Raw genomic sequence first — 18,189 nt, 5'->3', positions numbered from 1 at the left:
CTTATAGAAATGCTGTCAGCACTTGAAGAAGACTATAGTTCTGTTAGATTAAAAAAAGGATGAGTATAGGGTCTCATGAGTACTGTATTTTTTTCTTCATCCCATTGCAAGATTCTTTGTTACAGGGAAGGGTATACACGTAAATGTTTCATAAGCAAGTAATAAGCAAGTTAAATGCCTCCAGGATCACTTGGGAACTGGATGCTGGAAAGCAAAGGCAGACACCAAGTTGGTCAGTGTGATACATTTTGTTTAGCAATATTTGCACAATTATTTATATCCATCACTGACCAAATATTAAGACCAAATATGAATAACCTCTGAATACTGCCAATGTGGTATAGTGGTTGGAAGATTGAATTACAACTCAGGAGATCAGGGTTCGATTCCTTGTTCGGCCATGGAAACCTACTGGATGACTTTGGGCAAGTCACATTTTCTCAGCTGCAGAAGCCTTTCACATTAGAGTCACCAAAAGTGGGGAACTACTTGAAGGCAGACAACACAACAGCAATACTGGTGGCCCTTTTCATTATGTGTGCAAATTGAGACTGTATACATCAGGGTGGGAATCATATGCATCGCTAGATGTTGCTGAACTTTAGGTCCCAGTAGTTCTTGGGCTCTCTCACACTACGCTGTTCCAGTGCTATTTGTTGTTGTGTGTCTTCAACTCCTTTCCAACTTATAGTGATCCTAAGGTGAACCTATAATGGACTTTTCTGGCCTGGAGAGTGTGTGACTCGCAAAAGTTGAATTTCATTACCAAGCAGGGAATTGAACCCAAGTCTCCAGAGTCATAGTCCAACACTCAAACTGCTACACCATATTGGCTCTCTACAGCACTATATTCCACTTTAAATACCGTGACAACGTTCTGTGGAATTCTGGGGTTTGTAGTTTAGTGAGAGCCAACAGCTCTCTAGCTGAGAATTCCGAATGCCCCTCCAGGATTCCATACAATGATGTTCCAATGGCAGTTAAAGTGAAATACAGTGCTATAACAGTATAGTGTGATACACTGTCAGCATAACCAATGACAAGGAATGCTAGGAGTTGCACTGCAACAACATCCAGAGAGCTAAATGATTCTCTCCCTGATATAAATTGTATTATAAGACAAAAGTGTATCCACACTGCACAATTAACCAATTTGCTTTCACTTTGACTGTCTCTGGGGAAATCTTGGGTTTTGGAATTTGGAAAAGATTTGGAATACTCTGCCAGAGAGCACTGGTCCAGTTCTCTGAACTACAGTTCATTAAGTACTCTGACTGCCTGCCTATACTACAGATTAAAATTGATTTAATCATCACTTCCTCTCTTTTCAGGATAGCTTGGTGCCTAATAGATAGTTCACCAAACTACAAATCCCAGGATTCCATAGAAACATAGAATTGGAAGAGACCACAAGGGCCATTCCAGCCTCTGTTTAAAGACCTCCAAGGAAGGAGGCCCAATGGCATGACAATTAATAATAATAGGATTTATTAAATTAAATTAAAGTGGTATCAGATTGCTATAGTTATGTACAATGGGTAGGCGCATAAGTGCAATAATTGATATGGCCCTTTCATCCTTGCCAGTTCTTATTGTATAGAACTGCAGTATTTAATGTATTTAAAGTACATGGAATTGAAAGTAGAACATTTTCTTTCTACTACGTTCTCTCTCCTTTGCTGCCTCACTGTTCTTATGATGTACATCATTATATATTTTTAAAAACCACATATTTATTTATCTCATTTACATCCCATCTTTCTCTCAGCACAGGATTCAAGGCAGCTTACAAAATGTTAAAATAAAGTTCTCTTAAAAAAGCACAAACTGAAAACATAAACGCACCCTAATTGAAGAGGTTTCTTTGGGAGAGTAAAAAGACAAAATCCAAGAGTAGATCTCTAAGGGCAGACTTTTCTTGCATTGAAGGGGAGATCTGAACTATCCTATCGTCTGTGGATTGCCGTCCCAGTACATAGGTAAGACTCCAGTGCTGTTGTAGAAGTAAAGAGAAATTTAAAGTTAAAAACAACAGGACATTTGTTTCCACTATAGTCAAAAACATGGAACATCTGGAATGACTTTGAACCCTCCAAACTATTATTTTAGTGTTTCATTTCAGTAATTATGTTTTCCTGAGTCATGGTTCACTAGGACTTGTGTTTGTCTTTTGTGTTTCAGATCTGAAGTAAGGCAATGTTACTTCCTCCGCAGTAACAATTTTATGCAAGTTGCAGAAAATCTTTGATGTGAATTCATGTGCCCTTGTGCCAGAAAGGCAGCACGTAGTGCAGAAACCAATTGAGACAAGTGTTGTAAAAATGGTATAGGCCGCTGGAAAAAGAAAATCAACATATTATGAAAATGTCTGAACGCATGTGCATGACATAAAGCATAAAAGAAATTGCTATGCACTGTACACCAGTGACCCCAGTATCAAGCAGAGTGATGGATATATGGCTTCAGCAAAATAGGATCAACATATGCAATTAATTGCTTTCATAGAAGAAAAAAATTTAAAAATCTGCATATGTCAAACATACTGAAATTGCAAATACAACACTTTCCTATATGGCATGAAGCAAATGTGGCATGAAGTATTTCCATTTTGATCCCCATTAGAAACTGCTGGTTTTAATTGTTAAACCTGTAAATAGTTTCAAACCACTTTGCCTGCAGGATCATCTGCTTCCTTGTGATGCTACCCATACCTTTAAATCTTCAGAGAATCTTTTAAAAATGTTCCTATCTAATAAGGTGAGAGAGGGGACCACTGGGGAGGTAGCCTTTTTGGTGGTACCGTTCTTCTCTTCCTCTGGCAGGTTGATACTGAGCAGCAGAGTAATAGCTGGTTTTCCATCATGAGATTTGCATGGGTTTTGGCTTTCCTCTCCTGAGCCTGGAAATGGCCTTGTATAGGCCTGCCTCATGTGCCCCATATTGCTCTGTGAAAAACGTGACAACACTAACACATATACAACTCTCTTCCTCATGTGCAACTTGGTGAGCGGAGAGCTGTTTGATCCTTGTGTAGTGGGTGAGGCCTTGGTGTCCATTACTTAATTAGTCACACAACTATGGGAGCCAGCATTAAGTATGCTCTGTATTTTTATGGTTTGTTAAATGTATATAGGATTTTGATTTTGAAGAAGTGCTGTCTTTCTTGCAAATTAATCACAGGTTTTCAGATGGACTTTCTATGGCAGCTTCATGGAAATTTATCAGGAATTACTTCTTATTGAAGAACCCCAATACATTTCCAAGATGTTAATAACCAGCGCACAGTCACATTGGACCATAAGGGCAAGGGAGCTTAGGCCTCATTCCCACTACAAAATAAATCATTTTTGGAGTCAAATCGATTATATAATTTAGCGCTGAATAGACAGTCACACTATTTGAGCCTTTGATATACCTACCCGTTTCAGCTTAATCTACTTCACGTTCCCATTCAGCAGTGGATTGATTTAACATGGAGTCATCTGACAGGGGTGACAGTGTCAAAGGAACTGATTCCGATCTGCAGCCTGTTCACACTAGCACTGAATTATTTATCACAAAAACACAGTGAATTTAGCGAATCTGGAAGACGTACTTTAAATGGGTCTAGTGCTGGGCTCCCCTTGACAAACTGCACCAGGGATTCATCTTCGTGCAAACAAGGGCCATTTAAACCAGTTTGCAAACCAGTTTATTATGTAGTAGGAATGGGGGGACCTTAGTTTTCCTCTCTTTTGTCAGTTTAAGTCTTTTTCCGTAATGCCACCTAGTGTTCTGCACAGTTGACATTTTCTTCTTTCTGAGAAGGAAAGATAACTCCTGCTCTTAAGAAAAGAAGCAAAGAAAAAACACATGAAACAAATGAACATACTGAAGACTACAACTTAATGAACAGTATAATATTAGAGCCAGCAAGGTGGAGTGGTTTGAGCATTGCACAACGACTCTGGAGATCAAGATTCTCTTCCCTGCTCAGCAGTGAAAACCCACTGGCTTTCCTTGGGTGAGCCACATATTCTCAGCCGCAGAAAACCCTGTGGTATGTTCACCTCTGGGTCACCACAAATCAGAAATGACCTGAAGGCACACAACAACAACAGTATTCATACAAGGTCATGGTAGTATTAATTGACTTAAGTGGAAGGGTTAAGTAAAAGTAACTACTTATGAAAGTAAAAATATATGAATAAAATAAAGTAGAAATGAGGACAGGGTGTCATGCCTAGTTCTTGGGCCCCAGGTTCAGACTATGACATAGACAGGTAAACAGAAGAACAGGGGGATGTTCCAGTGCTTGAGACAGACAGTAACACCCCACAGCAGCCTCAGCACACAGAAATGGACTCAACAGTACCTACCGTAGCCCCAGAACCACTTCAATAAAAGACCTTCTTCTCAATGGAGTTCCAACACAAAGGAACTAAAAGACAAGTGGGGTTTACCTGTCTTGCTGAATAGGCCCAATAGAAAAGAGGATTCAGGCAGCTAATAGAGCAGTATGTCACCAGACCTGAGTGTGAGCCTACTCCCATCATGAGTGTTACTCCTGTAGTCATGGATTTGATGGAGGGATGAGATCAAGGGCTGGCATGGGTGTTCTAACAAGGGGCAGTGTTAGAATCAGAGTTTGAAGAGACCGCAAGGGTCATCTAGTCCAACCCCCTGCTATGCAGGAACTCTCAATCGAAGCATCCCTGACAGATGGCCATCCAGCCTCTGTTTAAAGACCTCTAAGGAAGGAGACTCCACTACACTCCAAGGGAGTTTGTTCCACTGTCAAACAGCCCTTGATCTCATCCCTCCATCAAATCCAGGACTACAGGAGTAACACTCATGATGGGAGCAGGCCCACGCTCGGGTCTGCTGATATACTTACTGCTCTATTAGCTGCCTGAATCCTCTTTTCTATTGCACCTGTTCAGCAAGACAGGTAAACCCCACTTGTCTTTTAGAAGCATCTCAGAAAATGGGGGGGGGGGATTAGGCTTCCTAGAAATACCATCAGCACTAATATATCAACAGCTTCCTTGGCATGACTGGTGATCCACTGAAACATTTGATGGACAAGGTGCAAAGAATTTGGGCACTAATTCAACAATGCAGTGGACCTCCTTCCCAGTACTAGCAACATGTGACATATGGTAGGCTACTTTTGAAATGAAAGGCAGGGAGTTTCCAATGTAATTTGTGTTATGGAATGGAGTAGCTGTTGAAAGGAGGAAAGAACCATGCTTCTGTCATGGTTTACATTTTTAATAGAACTGCTTAGAAATCCAGCATGCCTGCATTTAGTAAAGATAAATGGGACTCTGACAATGACCCCCGCTCTCCTCTTGGGGCTTGTCTGCATGGGTCAAAAAGCCTGCCCCCATCGCCACCCCCCATTCTGGCGTCCTGTTCCAACTATGCATGTCCCAAACCTCACTTCTGATGCAAATAGCCTGGATTATGTATGGCATGTTCCACACCAGAACTAGGGTAAAACAACATTAAACTGCATCTTAAAAAGTTACCCGTTGTTCCAGATCTTCTGGGAAGGTCTGGAGCCTTCCATTCCCATGCCACCACAGCTGTCTGTATGGGCATTTGGCCCAGTTGCCTATTGCATCTATTGTGGGTTGCTCATTCTGAGGTCAAAATAAGGCCAAATTGATTTTGCCATTTTATATAAGGGACACCTTTTTGCTATGCCACTGTATATAATGGGACTTGATCACTCATGGATTTTAGTATCTACAACGAGTCCTGGAACCAAACCCAGTGGATGACAAGGGCCCATTGTACAATCTGCATTTATATTTAATATGAGCATGTGTTGTGTGCCTTCAAATTGTATCTGACATATGGGGACCCTAAGGTGAACCTATCATGGAGTTTTCTTGACAAGAATTGTTCAGAGGAGGTTTGTCATTGCCTTCCTCTGAGGCTGAGAACATATGACTTGGGCAAGGTCACCCAGTGGGTCTCATGGCTGAGGGGCAATCAAAGCCTGGTCTCCAGAGTCATAGTCCAATGGTCAAGCCACTACACCATGTGGATTGTGTGTTTGCCAAAAACAGTTATAGGAGCACATAAATACTTCTATTGTTTGAATGTGAACACATTTATAATGATCTGTAGCTCAGTCTGTGACTTGAAAAAAGACACTTTCAGCCTGATATGACACATGTCTCCTTCACACCAATGGAATGTACTTAATTCAGTGACATGCTGGCAGTCCTCCCCGTAAAAAAATTAAACTGACCACATGATGGCACCAAACACTCAGCTATAAAAAGTATTGGTCTTCAGTATGGTCAAGGCTATTTTATTTTTCAATTACTTAACCCTTTCATTTTCTGAAATGTGACATTAATTAAAAATGAATGGATCTGAAAGGCAGGGCAAAAATATGTAATTGCAGGAAAATATCTTAGCACAGTACTAATCAACACCACACTCTTAACCTTATAATTTGCTTTTTCCTAGCTCTGAAGAAACAGGGCTTGAGCTATCCATATTGTTTCTAGAAAGTTTGATAATTTACATATTGTTTCTCCATATTCCAGAAAACCATTCCTTATAAACTAGAGCCCTCATTATACTCATATAGCTTCTGATGACATTACTGATGACAGATAGAAGACAAACAGAAGAAGGAACTGCCAAATGGAAAATAGCTGGAACCTTGAAAAATACTCATACAGTTCGTGAGGTTCAAAAACGAAATACAAAATGTGGACATTTGCCACACTGCATTAGCCAGTACAGACATTAATGAGAGGTGATGGGAGTTGCAGTTCAACCACATCTGAAGTTCATGTTTTGGTATATGCCAATGTAAATACAACATTGCAAATAACTAGACCAGTCTTCTTCAACCTGGTGCCTTCCGGATGTTTTGCACTACAGTTCCCACCATCCCACTTTGATCGTTGGAGAATCTGAGGTTGATGAGAGCTGTAGTCAAAAGCAATGGGAACACACCACAGTACAGACAAACTATATTAGCACAAACACTTCATATTTATTTTTTATACTGTGTGGCTACTTGAAAATAGGCTGTTTGTAAGGCATTGAAAAGCGTGAAGCAAAATGTCCATTCAATCACCCTTCTCTGGAGTCAGTGTGGTGCTGAACCGAGACTCATATAGGTTTTATTTATTTATTAATTAAAATATTTTATCCCACCCTCTATCTAAAGAGATCAGAGTGGTATACAGTGATTTTTAGTCCCTGCTTACCATGAAGCTCACTAGGTGACTTTAGGCCACACAGGTCCAAAACACAATGCAGAAATAATGCAGTTTGAGACCGCTTTAACTGCTGTGGCTCAATGATAGGGAATCCTGTGAATTGTAGTTTTGTGAGACATTTAGGCTCCTCTGTCAGAGAGCTCTGGTGCCACAATAAACTACAATGCCCAGGATTCTCTAGCACTGAGCCAGGGCATAGAATCATAGAATAATAGAATCATAGAGTTGGAAGAGACGACAAGGGCCATCCAGTCCAACCCCCTGCCATGCAGGAAATCCGGGTCCTAGTCTCTGGAGCAGCCGAAAACAAGCTTGCTCCCTCCTCAATATCACATCCCTTCAAATATTTAAACAGAGCTATCATATCACCTCTTAACCTTCTTTTCTCCAGGCTAAACATCCCCAGCTCCCTGAGTCATTCCTCATAGGGCATGGTTTCCAGACCCTTCACCATTTTAGTCGCCCTCCTTTGGACACGCTCCAGTTTCTCAATGTCCTTTTTGAATTGTGGTGCCCAGAACTGGACACAATATTCCAGGTGGGGCCTGACCAGAGCAGAATATAGTGGCACTATTACTTCCCTTGATCTAGACACTATACTTCTATTGATGCAGCCTGAAAATCGCATTGGCCTTGTTAGCTGCCGCATTGCACTGTTGACTCATGTTCAACTTGTGGTCTACTTGGACTCCTAGATCCCTTTCACATGTTGTCTCCTTAAGCCAGGTGTCCCTCATCCTATATCTGTGCATTTCATTTTTTCGCTCTAAGTGCAGTACCTTACATTTCTCCCTGTTGAAGTTCATTTTGTTAGCTGTGGCCCAGCTTTCTAGTCTATTCAGGTCATTTTGAATTTTGATCCAGTTAAAGCAGTCTGAAACTGGAATATTTCTGCAGTGTGTTTTGGAGCTCATTGATTCTCATTCTAACTTTCCTCCTTGGAGGAAAAAAGTAGGGACAGAAACATAATCGAAAAAGAAATCTGAATAAAGTTGATATGGATCACTGCTACCACAGCTGTTTATGGCAATTGTTCATGCTGTCTTGACAAAAGGACACTGCTACAAATGAAGTTTATCTTGTTTCTATTAGGTTTATGGAGTTCAGGTTAAGAAATGTGGCTGAAACAATATAGCAATACCAATGTTAATGTTTCTTCCTCTACAAAAGGCATGTAAGGTGCTGTTGGTCCTTTTATTGCCTTTAACTCTCCCCCTCTCCAGCATCTTGGGTGGATTATGCCCAATGCAAATTGAAGCTATCTTAAATGTAATGGAAACAAATTATTTACATTTCTAGTTGGCAGATCTTTATCCCAAGCAATCTTTTTATGTGTATTATTTTATTTTCCTATGTTATATCTTATATTGATGCTGGTCTTTGACCATAATAAGGGATAGAGGCCTGTGGTCTCTATCCCTGGAGGCCATCAAAGGTGGTCCCTCCACTGCAGTATGCACCACATGAGTCCAGAAGCTCATTTTCCCTCCAGACGTGAACACCCATAAATGTGAAGTCCATGACAATTGTTCTCGGGGCCCCACTTTTAAAAAGTGCTGCTTGAAAATGTAATGAAGAAAGTATGAAAACATGACCAGAAGACCTTGGAATTCATGTCTTCTCATATTCAGACTCTAGAGTGGCAAGTTCTCATGACTCACTTCACATGAACTAATTGTGCAGTGCCCCTGATGTTAGCTACCACTACCAGACGATACCTACGGGAGAGAAAGTTCTATCTACATATCTATTGTTATTGTTATATGCTGTCAAGTTAGCTTTGACTTATGGTGAACCTATGAATGAAAGAGAGATCTTGGAGTACCCTGGTTTTCAGGGAGTCTTGCAAGTTCAGTGCAGTGATTTCATTTACCAAGTCAATTCATCTATATTCTGGTCTCTCTCTTTTCCTTGTACGTTAAATTTTACTACAGGTTCTGTATCTATATAGCACCTTGTGAGAACCATTACATCAGCTCATATACTGATAAGGCTGATTACAAGAGTGGAGCTCCATTACATCTCACGGCCTGTGTTGAGTTTTCCTGTCTTCCCTAACTACCAACAGATAGCAGTAGTAGATCTTTTCCCACCTTTCATTGGCAGGCCCTGCCCTGCCATTCCATTAGGCACAATAAGGCAGCCATCTCAAGCAGTAGTTGTATGGCGTCACAAAAAAGGCAGCAAATTGTTAATAATTTAATTTATCATGGCTGTATTTTCATTGCCACAAAGGAATAGAAGCCTCAGGGGCAAAATAATTTGTCTACCATTGTGTATTCTGGAAGTGTGTATGTGTAGTGGGTAATATCATTTGCTCCTCAGATTCAGGCTACAAAATTAGTTGGACCGGCTTTGCTTGGTACCAGCAGCTGAAGACTGTAGCATACGCAATGTGAAACACCATAAGTAAAGGGACAAGGAAACTCATTGTAGCTACATTCATGTCCTGGTGGTCGGCTTCCCATAGGAAACTGATTGGTCAATGAGTGAACAGAATGGTGAACCAGATAGGCCTTTGGTCTGATCCAGCATGGCTCTTTTTATGTTTCTAGGATATAGCAGTGGAAACATGGATGTTTCCAAACTTTTTATGAAATACTGCCAGAAGTGTTTCCTCTCCCTTCTTGAGGATGGAGCAAGCAGTTTTTAACCCAAAGAGGGTTCATCTCCACATAACTGAATTGTATTTTCAGCGTAAACCTTTGCTTCATTCTTTCCTTCCATCAAATTCAATTCAATCAATTCATTTATTACAGCAAATAGCCATCATATTTCCATCAAAGAATACTTAGCTCCTATTAGAAGTTGCCCCAGGACTGCAGAATTGAACAGAAGCCTACCCTGTCTCCTTCCATTTTCCAGAATCCTAAGGATCATTGGGAGACTGTATTCACAGCCTCTCAGGATGAGGGTTGTTTCAAGGGGGAAACCACCCTGGTTACAACTGTTAGCCAGAAAGAGTAGTTGGATTCCTGCTATAAAGAACACTCTGGGTTTACACACTGGTCAGAATACTCTGGGCTGCTACTAGAGTATTCTGATCCCGGAGCTGCCCTAGATTCCTCCTATAACCTCTGCACTCTGTAATGGTGCTGGCCAACTGCCTGTACAAATGTCCCCGCTATGATGCTTCTGTTGCTGTTGCGAGTAACTCCCTTTGTGGTCAGAACAAGGCACCATCACATGCCTGGGCACCTCAGTGTGAACTCAGAGGAAGCAACTCACACTAGCCAATTTCTTACAAGCAGATAGAATCTGGAAGGCTGAAATAAAATTGGAATGCTAGAAAAGCAATGACCCAAGAGCAGAAGAAAGAGCACATGTAGAAGAGCCCTCTATTCCAAAGGCTAGCTATACCACAAGAGTGAAAGGGAAGCACAGATGGGCTTGAAAAGTTTACTTTTTGGCAACACATCTCCCAGAAACACATGATTTTAGGATAACTCAGCACAGCTGCTGACCATACTGGCTGAGAGATTCTGGGAACAGTAGTCCAAAAAATAAGTTTTTCAAGCTCTCTCATAGGGAAATATGTGGCTCATTTTATCTCTCATTCCTTCAAACCATCTCCCACCCCTTCCCCATTACATCAGTTTGTTGCAATCTGCTTTGAAAGACAAGAGCATACATACACTGAATTACTCATTCAGAGTAAGCATTTCTGAATTGACTGGGGCTTGCCCTTCTTTGCATCCTTGTGTTCTTTCTTCTGCTCTTGGGTCATTGCTATTCTAGCATTCCAATTTTATTTCAGCCTTCCAGATTCTATCTGCTTGTAAGTAAAGTAAATTCTCTTTCAAGAAATTGGCACTTTATAGTTCCATAGTCTTGTGTCATGCATTGCAAATGTCACTGACCAGAGAGAAAACAGAATAACTGAAGGTTATACAATCCCCAGGAGATTGTGTGTTCAGTAGGGAGTAATGGGCTGTACAGACCGGCATTTTTGGCCGGCCCGGGGGCAGAGTTGGGGTGCGGCGTCTGCACGATGCACACCCCAACTCTGCTCCCAGGCCGGCATGATGCTGCATGCCACACCACATGGCTTGTGGCATCACAGCCCACCTCTGGCATTGCATCAACATGATACAGTGCCAAAGGAGTGTGGAAAAGTCACAGCTCCACGGCTGTGGTGCCCTTTCCACAGTGCAGAAAGACAAGATTGGGACTATGCTGTGTGGTTGCCGCAGCCCTATCTGGCTCTAAAAGGAATGGTCTGTATAGCCCCTAAAACCTCATTGACCACAGTAGATCTTACATCTTTCAATGGTTCCCAGACTTTGGTCCCCAAGCCATTTTAGACTTCAGCTCCCAGAAGCTCCAGACAGCTTGGCCAACAGCCAGGAATTCTGGGATCTGAAGTCCAAAACATCTGGAAAACCAAACTTTGGGTACCCCGATCTAAGTGAACAGGACTAGAATTGAGTGGTAAATTAGATTTGATTGACATTTGGGAGGATTTAGAAATAATTCTGTTTTCAACATCAGTAACTGAAGCTACCATAGGGCACAACAGCAAGCTCATATAATTACTACCATACCACCCTGAATACACTTGATATTGGAAGCTAAGCAAATTTTGGTTTGGTTCATAGTGGGATGGGAGACCAGATAATCTCAGATATCCCCAGGTATTGTTAGGAAAGAGTTCTGCTGAAACACTGAAAATCCATGGCCAGATAGAGCTGACAATAATGGACTGTTTGGACCAAGCTTCCTACTCAATATAAGACAGCTACAGGACACACATCTGCTGTTCAAACATTCTGTATAGTCACATTGTGAATGGAAATGTGATTGTTTTGAGAACTGGATATAAAGCTATGACTCTAAGCATTCAACCAGTAAGTAAGTCCCACTTGGCAACATGTATTTAGCTTGTGCTCTCTGTCTCTGATATTTAAATGTGGCATGGTGGATGGGGAAAGAGGTAGATATGGATGTTCTTCCCTTCACTTGAATATTGAAAATAGCTTCTTCAGACATTTCCAAAATTCTTGATGCAGTCCCAAAAGTAGGAATGTATATTGCTTTTAATAGCAATTCAGAAGAGAATTCATAGTGTGCTGCTGGAAGTCTCCAAAAAGAGTTACTGCTGAGGTACCTGAGTAAGGAATTAGGCTGTCATAATGCTCAAAGAGCTAAATACCCTAAAGCAGGGGTTCCCAACCTGTGCTCTGAGGAGCCCTTAGGGCTTCGCTGGCACTTCCCAGGGCTTTTCCAGGAAAATGAAAGAAATGAAAATTGAATTAAATTAAAGAAAAAGAATATATTCTTATATATACTCCTAAACGCCATTAACTTGAAAAAAATAGGGTAGGCCTTTTAGGTGCCCCACCATAGAAATAAGGGATCTGCAACTCAAAAAGGTTGGGAACCCCTACCCTAAAGGAACTAGATCCCATCTGATCTTGGACACTAAGCAGGGTCAGCCCTGGTTAGTATTTGGATGGGGGACTGTGAACAAATACCAGGTGTTGTAGGCAGATTTCAGAGGAAGAAACTGGCAAAACCGTATCTGACTATTTCTTGCCTAAGAAAATCTTATGAAATTTTATGGGGGTCACCATAAATTGATGGTGACTTGAAGGGGTGTGTACACACACACACACACACACACACACACATAAATGCTAAATTATCAGACTGGTGAAGGATATCATTGAAAGGGTCACTGGAGATGATGGATTGCACCACTTTGCTGTAGCTTGGAAAAGTAGATGTTTAATACTATATTTTATAGTACTCTTTTTAAAATTTCTAATTAGTAACTGGCAGAAGGCCCGAGGCAATAAAGAACAATTGTATAGCCAAAATGTATTCACTGAGCAGAAAAATGAAACAAGTTAATATGCTGATTCTATTAGGAAACTATGTTTTCATTTTAAATAATATTAGTTACTTTAAAGAAAAGAAGAATTCTAATTTCTAAGATCAGAGGTGGGGTGGTTTGCTTGCATAAAACTGTACTGTACATATTCACTTTGATAACATCTCTTAAATATTTCATTAGTGTCTGACAAATCCCAAAACCTTTTCATGTCTCTAGGAGGGGATGCATTTTCTTCTTGGAACTCTGCTTAGCATTAATGGAAATTGCTTGTGTGTAAGAATGCATTTGGCAGAATATGCCTTGCCTGTTTAAAGTTCAGACAAAGAATTCAAGTGAAAGAAGAATAGCTGAAAAAATATATTCAGAATGAATGAGTGAAAAATAAGCAACCCACCTTTGAATTCAGGTCCAACTTGTTCACAGGAATTTAATGTCCAATATTTTCACAGGAATATTTTCAGAGCTTGGAAATGTTACATTTTTGGACCACAGCACCTTCCTAAAATTTCCCAGTAGCCATGCTGGCTGGCTGTTTTTGAAAGTTGTAAGATACATGCCTTTAGTTACTCCCATTTGGAGTATTGTAACACACACTTCATGGGTCTGCCTTTGAAGAGTGTTTGGAAACCTCTGCAGCCAGAGTGTTAACTGAGGCAGGTTATAGGCACCATATAATTTCCCTGCTAAAATAGCTCTGCTGACTGCCAATATGTTTCCGGGAATAATTCAGAATGGTGGCAATGACCTTAGGCTATGACCTGAAAAGGCTTTGGTGCAGGCTTTGGCAGGCCCTGTAGGAGCTGCCTATGCCCCAAGATCTGCAGGAAGGGCCTCTCAGTCCCATTACCTTCCCAGGTATTGTGGTGGGGCTGCATCCACACTGCAGGAATAATCTGGTTTGACACCACTTTAACTGCCATGGTTCCATGCAATGGCATTCTGGGAATTATACAGCAGGGCCTCCTTCTCCGCAGGCTTGCCACCTGTGGATGTAAGCATCTGTAAATGGCAAGCCCTCATTGTTCTCAATAGTGGCATGTGTATGCGACAATGGTAGCAGGTATGCACATTTCATGCCACCATTAGGGAGAAGAGGACTAGAGGTCCTGCATTTTTAGGTATCCGTGTGTGTGTGTGTCCAGAATGGATCCACCACAGATACCAAGGTCCAACTGCAGTTTGTTGTGGCTTTGCTGTAATAAGCGTTAATCTGTTTCTTTATTGCATTTTAATCTTTTCGTTCCTCTAAAGAGCACAGGACACTGTTTCCCATCCCACCAACATTTTTATCTTTACAATAACCCTGGGAAACAGCTTTGGCTGAAAAAAAAGTGATGTGGGATAGAGTCTCTGTCTATCGCCTTTCAGTATGAATCCATGCCAGCCACTGGCCATGATGACTAGGAAATTCTAGGAGATGTAGGGCTCGTCTACCCTTACCAGAATACTTTGGGCTACCCAATAGTGACAGACAGATGCTTCCCACTTGGTCCCCCTTTGCTGCTGCTGAGATCAGAACGAAGCACCCAGCTACGCTACTGACAGTGAGTGCCTCCTTTTGGCCTCAGAGCAACCTGAGCCCACAGTGGAAGCACTAGGCAATAAATGGGGACTGCAAATGCAAAGGCATCTGATGCCATTGCTGAAACCTGCAGCAACAGGTGAGTTTTTAAAATGTGGGTTGGGGGAGGAAGCCCTGAATTAGGTGCAGCAATTGTGAAGACAGTCTGGATCCAATTCAGGGTTTAGTCCCTGCATCAAGTAAGCAGGATGCAGTGAGCCTGGGGGGAACTTGGGGCAAAACACTGATGTCTAAAAAGTAACTTTTTTTTACAAACTTTGTTCTCAAATCAATGTATATTTGATGGCAAATGCAGATTTGGTATCATGTTTGGTACAGAGTAGCCCTGATACTCTAAGGGAAGGATATTGGGCAAATCCTGGGAATGCCTATGTACTCCTAAGATCCAAACCTGACAAGCAAGCTGCACAGTTAAATTAATTCTCTTTCTTTTAGTCTTTCAACCTTTCAGTCTTCCAAATCATTATACAACACAAAAGAGGAGGTGAATACTTCACTTGTAACTGAAGTGAATTTACAGTGGTGTGAAGCCATCTGATACTTTTCAGGTGTACTAAGAACAAACCTGATAGTCCCGCCAAGGAAGGAACATTGTGTACGGTTTCACAACCCAAATTCAATTTTATTTTACTTTAGTGGAACAATCTATAGTCATCATTTTCACTCAGACACTTTTTTGGACATATGCACTGTCGGCATTAATCCATGTACTTAACTGTTGATCATCTGAGTCTCATTAACATTATTGTGAACTAGCTTGGGTTTTATTTTATTTTGTGTCTGCTTCCACTCCCTTCACTCCCACTTTTTGGTGTTCTGTTACCTCAAAAAGAGAAACAACCTTGGTGTCTGAAACATGGCACCTGTCCTCACTTTTTCCACAATCACAGTGGAATCGACACTCCAATGTGTTGGAGAATGCACCTATATTTTCAAGTGAATCCTAATACTGTACATATTATCTCAAAACAATTTTGTCCTGATGTTGTTTGTTTGAGAGTGGGGAATGATGCTGATATTGTTCATTTCAACCTTTATATTTGAGGGTTGGGTTTTGTTTTCTGTTTAAAATGTTCGTTCACTAAAGTGGAAGTTGAGAGAGAGAGAGAGAGAGAGAGAGAGAGAGAGAGAGGGAGAGGCAGAAATGGATCTTCCTGTTCAGCTTCATTACAAACAGCACTTCAGTAATTAAATCTGAGTAGTTGAGCAACACAGGAAAAACAATTGGCAGTGACAGTGTATCTGTAGGTGTAATGCTGAACTCAGCTGAACCATAATTTCTTTTCCACTATAGTATATGTGAATGTGCTTATGGAGGTAACTGCTTAAACACATCCTTTGTCAATTATTTCCTGCTCCCCACCCCATGATGATAGGCCATTAAAAGCCAGATTGTCAGGTGACATCATTCTTTACCTTTACATTTTATCTGTTGGACAGCAGTATAGCATTCTGAAGATTATAGCAGCTGTTTCAGTGGTATATACTAAACGTTACACAATAAAGATGCAGTGTTTGTCTTTAGTGCTAGAGTGATGTGTTTTTCATGTAACTACAATCTGACAGGAACTAGAGTGTTTTTTTTTAAAAAAGACACACCGAAGAAATAATGTGGAACAGATTTTTACAGCTATCCTGTGATGTAGAATTATTATGATAGATTTTTACAGCCATCATGTGTGTGGACAGGACCTATGCAAAGAATAACTAGATCCTTGAGAAGATGGTGGGTTGATCTAGCAAATAGTTCATCAGGACACAGAAGTGCCTTTTATGCACGAGTTAAAATGTAAAAAGGAAAAAGACACAGAAGATGACATGACAATACACTTCAAATCAATTCATTTCAGCCATACTAAAGAATTGTTTTTTTCATTTCAGCATATTTGGAATGGCTGTATGTTGAGAGTGCTCAGCCTCTAGGAAACAAGACCAACAATAACTATATTTATATACATTTTAAAATGGTTTTCCAGTTGCCACCCACCCTGTCCTTTAGTTAAGCCTTCTGTGCTCAATTTCTTCTCAACTATCTGTCCAGCCAAGAGGAGAGAATCGCTCAAAGTATGACACCTGTGGTTCTTCCATTCCTCCATACAATCACCAGTGGCCATCCACTTCTATTTAATGGCTCCCACTTCTCTTTAATATTGAGGAACTGCAGGGGACAAGCCACTACTTGCAACAGAAGTAGCAGTATTTCCCATACAAGTATGCAGTTTGTGGCAAGGTATATGGGTGGGTGTGACATTGGCTACAAACCCCCAAATTCAAATAAGTTCCCACTATGTACCATGAGGCACAGCACCTATGTTGTTGAATGTCAGACAATCCCACTTCAGTGGCGTCACTAGGGTTGGTGTCACCCTGTGGCAACCCATGGTGCTAACTCCATGGACCTCTTCCCATGCTAGACTATAGAGAATTTCCCCTCTTTACTCACCTGGCCCCTACACAGGGCAGCCATGTAGCAATCTTTCAATTTAACTGTGATGTCGAAGTGGTATTGCAATAGTCTTTTTTATTTTTCTGCCCACAAAAGGGGAAGCTGCTTGATGGCGGTTGATTAGAAGAAAGGAGTGGACAGCCTCTAGGCATGACATATCTGCCATTTGTTCCCCTTCTGGTTGATTGCTTCAGGGTGTTTGATATTTGTTGAAAATGCAGGGAGTCCTTAAACTCTGAACATTTTATTTTTATAGACAGCCATTTCAATGTCTATTATTACCTATAAACCCCTAAATGGCTTGGGCCCAGGGTACTTGGAGGACCGCCTCTCTCCATACACACTCAGGTCAGCCGGGAAGCAATTGTTAAGGGTTCCAGAGGCTAGGTATGCCATCACTACTCAGAGGGCCTTTTCTATCTCTGCCCCCAAGCTCTGGAACTCGCTTCCCGGCGAGCTCCACTCGGCCGCCTTGCTGGACCAGTTCAAGAAGGGGCTGAAGACACACTTGTTCCAACAGGCATACCCCTGACCCCTGAAGTACTCCCCCCCTCCCCTCTCAGCAACATTGGAAGCTGGCTTGAGATTTTTTGGGTGACGATGTAATTGTGTTTTATCTTGTTGTCGATTTTAACTGTATGTGGATGTTTTTAACTATGTTGTTAAACCGTGGTATATAAATAAATTATTATTATTATTATTATTATTATTATTATTATTATTATTATTATTATTATTATTATTATTATGTCACCCCTTCTGACAGTGCCACCTGGTGCGGTCTGCACCCCCTAGTGGTGCCACCTGTCCCACTTGCTGGAGAAAAGAGGGTGATGGACACTCTCATTTTAAAAACTACTGCATCCTTCGGCGGCAGCATTCTTTTCTTCCAGAATGGTTCTGGCGTAGCAACATTCATGGTCTCTCTGTGAAAAGAAAACGGCAGCTGGCAATTTCTCATTTAGAGTAGCTGCTGTGCCAGAAAGAGGCATTGTTTCAAACAAGAGTGTTTTGTGGAAAGGGTAGCTTTCCAACATGCATAACCTTTTGGTGCTGGCTCCTTTTGTGTATGATACTTTGATCTCAACTT

Source organism: Sceloporus undulatus, chromosome 6, assembly GCF_019175285.1.
Source record: "Sceloporus undulatus isolate JIND9_A2432 ecotype Alabama chromosome 6, SceUnd_v1.1, whole genome shotgun sequence".
Taxonomy (NCBI): Eukaryota; Metazoa; Chordata; class Lepidosauria; order Squamata; family Phrynosomatidae; genus Sceloporus; species Sceloporus undulatus.
The sequence above is the reverse complement of the archived record's forward strand: the minus strand, read 5'-3'. Positions refer to the sequence as shown.